At 39.6% G+C, this 5,192-nt stretch overlaps 1 non-coding gene across 1 annotated transcript; it reads right to left on the bottom strand.

Annotated features, from left to right (window-relative positions):
- Positions 1–5,120: 5,120 nt before the first annotated feature.
- On the bottom strand, positions 5,121–5,192 carry TRNAP-AGG. The gene has a single exon. It is a non-coding gene; the product is annotated as a tRNA-Pro (tRNA).

A 5,192-nucleotide genomic window follows, 5' to 3' on the forward strand; every position in this document is an offset into this window, starting at 1 on the left:
GCATTTGGAATGCAGAATTGTGAATGACAATACTGCAGCTTAGCTTGCATGTTTAGTTGCTGTTGCTGGTAGAGACTCTACTATCTGTCTTCTTTGGAAATTGCCTTTCTAGTTTATTCCACACACACATTCGTATCGGTTTTTTGAGGGGGTTAAAATGGTCTGATTTGACCTGATTCGGCCGATATGTATTGGTATCGATTTTGGAATTGACCAAGATACCATGCTGGAGATACTGTCACTTGCACCAGTGTTGGGTAGCTCTTTCTTGCATCCACTGCACTCCATGTAAGAAAGCACAGGTACATTTTGCTACATAAGTATATGCTTTCAGGATTATCGGGGCCTGATAGGGCTAGATGTTCCAACCATTGAGCTCCAAATGGATCAATCAACTTAGTTGCTTGCTTGTCTGTTTTCATTTGATTTGTACAGATGGAGTTTTTTGGCACAGTTTAGTTGAACAATGGGACTTCTGGCTCATGAACTGGCTCAATTTATGGGTTGGTGGACGTTGTGTTTCATAACATTCGTAAGAAGTGCTGAAGTCCCCATGAACAAGACAGAGCCCATTGGTTGACATTCAAAAAGGATGATATCAGAACAAAAATAGACAATGATGGTAATAAGGTAGGCTAATGTGGTTGATCCTCTCCCCCCTAGGGTTTAAAAAATTGGAATTGGATCAGTCAAATAAGCCGATTCGAATTGAAATTGGCCGACGCGTTTCCTGCTGGATTTGATATTATCTGCTTACTGAGCTTACTGTGGAATCAGATGGTAGGGAGTTTGATATCTTTCCTCTCATATCAAGGTTCTCATCCTTTCACTGATGTCCTCTCAATTGTGCGAGACATTAAGCATCTATCCACATATTTTAGGAGTTGTTCCTTTACTTATGTTCCAAGGACCATCAACATGGTAGTTGATACAGTGGTCCGGAAGGCGTTGTCATTAGTGTGTGTGTGTGTGATAATTTGGCTTATTTTCACTTCATGGTTAGTCTGTATTTGTAATATCGACTCCATGTATAAGTCACACTCATAGAGGAGTTGATGAACTCACTCTTTTTGCAATCACTGAACACTAGTATCTTATCCAATCCCTTGTTCTGCGTGCATCTGAATCAGGGATTTAGTTCACGATACCGGTCACCATCAATACATATCGAATCATATTGATCGAAAATTCCAAAGACTCCAACTTTTTTTATCGATACCAATAATACATATTGGTATCGTTTTGGTATCATTACGGCCTATACCAATACAAATTGGCCGATTCGATACCAATACCTTAATCCAGGCTCTAAAAACATCTCAAATGGCATGTGCTTCAGCAGTTGCAAGCATTACAGTATTGTACTCTTTGGATCCTTCTAATGTTGAATTAGAGTCATGGTTTTGTCATGGATTTTGAAGGGTAAGAGAGTAAGACATCTTTATTGCAAAGACATCATATCTTGTAAAAGAGTAAAGTTTTCCATCTCTGGTGGAGAAAGATTCATCATTCACCCACCCATCTAGGGTCATTATTCATTATTCCTGACAAGATGAAGGTCAAAACTATCCTCCCCTCATTATGATCGCTATCCCACTATCATAATGACTTACGGTGAAGGGATTCACCGTGGATGAAGGAAACTCGATCCCTTTAAAACATTTAAGTCTATTTCCAACCTTGAATGGTTTTGTGAACAAGGTTTTATTTTTCTTTTTTTCCCTTTAATAAATAGTGAATAGGTTTCAGTTCCTATTGCAAGGCAGGTAGAATGCCTTCCTCTTGCAAATTTTACGTGACTTATCCGTTTGACTCCCCATTAAGGGACAACCATGGTTTGAGGAATTGGTATCGATGGAGACCGATATGGATCCTTGACCGATCCCGTATCGATGGATTGGTATGGACAAGGGTAAAAATGATATATCAATATATATATAAATATATATTGAAGATAACAGGTGTAAACTTGACTGATCCAGATCGATACGAACCGATGTAAATCGTTAGACCGATACTGATACGGATACCGATTACTTAATCCCTGGGGATGACATGGGACAAAAAAGTGAGATGTGTAACATAAATCCACCACATAGGCTTCGTTTGGTTGCAAAGGGAATTAAAGTGAAAGAAAGTGAAATTTTCATACTTTGCATCTCATTCCCTTTGGTTTTTACCTTAAAAAAAAATTCCTTTTGCTTACAGAGAAATAATTTACATCTAAAATGTATCATTACTAATATGGTAGAAATTTAAGTAGTTTAGACAATCACATGGGATAATTATTACAAAAGTTTTTTTTCTAAAGGTGAAAAATTTTTACTTCCCTTCCCTTTAATTTCCCTTGCAATCAAAGTATCAAATGTAACCATAGGAGTGGCACTTGGGCGGATTTGAAAAGTTTGTCCCTGAGATTGATCTTTCCTTTTGGATCCGATGTTGGAATCGGCTTGAAAACTTCGAACTTGGAATCAGGTTGGGTTGGGCTTAGTTTGATTCCTATAGTAACCCAAAACCCACAAAGCCCAAGCCCAAGCTTGGAAAAATTGGAATCAAACATGAGACTTATGTGTGGGGATAGATCATGCTTTTGTACACGCATCATATAGCGCAACTAATTATAATAGATCTTTTTACTAAAAAATTTTTTGGAGAAAGAATGCTAACCGGTGTTGTGCCTCAGCATGTACCTACGCCCAAGTACAGCCGCACACGAAATGAACCAACACATTCTTCTTGAAAAGGGGGAAAACTAGGACCAGGGCTGTGTCGGTAATTTCATGTGTGGTTGTGCTTGGGCTCAAGTACTCGACAAGGCACAACTTCGGTTAGCGTTCCTTTTCCCAAATATGTTATAACAAATCTTAGACATATTATAATATATGTAATTAATGGGCAAGGGATCCTTGCTTGGTCGTGTAACGCATGCACTAGCGTAAGGGCCAATGAGAGCACTCACAAGGGTAGCAAGTAGCAGCATGAGTGAGATATTTTTATTTCAAAAGGGGTTGAGCGGTAATTTTGTGCATTCCTGTGTTTGGGCGCCACATGACCAAGCAACATTCATTTTCCATTTGCCAATGAGAGTGCGCACAAGGGTATCAACACGAGTGGGGATTTTTATTTCAAAAGGGACTGGGTGGTAATTTCTTGCACTCCTGTGTCTAGGCGCCACACGACTAAGCAACATTCTTTTTCCCTTAATGGGAGAATGTTTCTTATCTGGGGGCGCCGTAACCTACACTTTCACCTCCTCTCTTATCTTTCTCTTTCCCACCCCATGAAATGACCTTGTTATCCCCCAGTTGATTGGACTGAGGAGGCCCTCATTGGTTTGCTAAACACCCTCCCATTTTTTAAAGGGTAAAGTAACACGTACCCCCCTATAATGCACGCAATATTCCTCGTACCCCCCTAAGCGGTTCAATATTTCACGTACCACCCTTCAATATTTCACGTATCACCCCTGCTTTACACCCCAAATGCCAGATAGGTCTAATCCGTTAAATACCACCGTTAGATGCTAAAACTTTGACCATTTTACCCTTTGCTCCATTTTCTTATATCTGAAAAGACTTAATTACCCTCATTTATTTGTTGCCCTAAACTAATTGAAAATGACCATTTTACCTTTTGTTTTATTTTTATAAATGAAAAGACCTAATTGCCCTCATTTATGTATTACCCTAACCTAATTTGAAAAGACTATTTTACCCCTAAATACTTGTTCCTAAAAACCCCAAAATGCCCTCATCTTCCCCAAATCATCTTCTTTTACATACCCACCACCACCACCACCATCGCCACCGCCGCCGCCACCACCACCACTGCCACCCACCATTGGCTTTGGGTTCTAAGACAAATGAGAGAAATAGAGAGCAGCAGAGTGAGGGAGTAAAAGAAAAAAGGAGCACTGAGACGAGAAAGCTCGAAGCTTCCCTGAGCCGGGGTAGAAGATTCTCGTCCGACATCGTCTTCTTCTTCTCCACTTCTCCTTTTATTTTGATTTCTTTTCTTACCATCTCCATCACATTTCTGAGACCTACCAAATCCATTTGTTTTTTGTTTTCCCATCTTTAAACCCCAATCTCCAATACCCTATTCTCCCTTCTCCATCTAAAAACCCATCTCCGAGAGATGAAATCCCTCTTCTAATCTCCACCGAACCCACTTCTTTATCTTCAATTCCTATTTTCTAGTTTTTATTCCATATCAAACCCCACCCATCTCTTTTCTCTTTCCACTCAACCAAACCCAAATCCAACACCAGAAACCTTTTTTATTTTCTCTTTGATTACCCCAATCCCATAACCAGAACTCCATCGTCCCATCTTCCCCCTTCTCTCACATTCTTCACCCCTTTTTTATTTTAAGTATTGATATGTTTGTAATAATCCTCAGTCGCTGTTATTTGAAATTTCTGCAATCGAACGTGGGTCTCCATTCATCTTCTCAGCAAAGGTGTTCTTCGTCTCAGTGATCGGTTGTTGCAAGTGTCGGATCGAGGAGAAGCAGGCTTGCAGGGTTCCAGATTTTATTCAAAAAAGGGTTCCCTTCAGTTCACGGTGGCAGCGGCGGCGTAGGCAGCGGTGATTATCGATTGTCGATTGTTGAGTTGGGTGGCAGTAGTGGTGGTGGTGGTGGTGGTGGGTATGTAAAAGAAGATGATGATTTGGGGAAGATGAGGATATTTTGGGGTTTTTAGGAACAAGTATTTAAGGGTAAAATAGTCTTTTCAAATTAGGTTAGAGTAATACATAAATGAAGATAATTAGGTCTTTTCATTTATAAAAATAAAACAAAGGGTAAATGATAAGTCAATTATTTCAGGATATATAAGAAAATTTCTTTGATTAAAGGGGGCATCTAACGTGGTACGGATTGGACCTATTTGAGATTTGGGTGTAAAACAGGGGTGGTACGTGGAATATTAAACTGCTTAGGGAGGTACGAGGAATATTGGATGCATTATAGGGGTACGTTTACTTTACCCTTTTTTAAAAGGGTCTTTTAATAAAAATGGGTATGTACCCAAAAAATGAAAAATTATTAATAAATGGCGGCAAACTCTCCCCATATATGAATGAGTAATAGATATCCTAAAGAAAATATGAAAAGGGGCATTCCGAGAATTGAACTCGGGACCTCTCGCACCCTAAGCGAGAATCATACCACTAGACCAAATGCCC

Source organism: Telopea speciosissima, chromosome 10, assembly GCF_018873765.1.
Source record: "Telopea speciosissima isolate NSW1024214 ecotype Mountain lineage chromosome 10, Tspe_v1, whole genome shotgun sequence".
Taxonomy (NCBI): domain Eukaryota; kingdom Viridiplantae; phylum Streptophyta; class Magnoliopsida; order Proteales; family Proteaceae; genus Telopea; species Telopea speciosissima.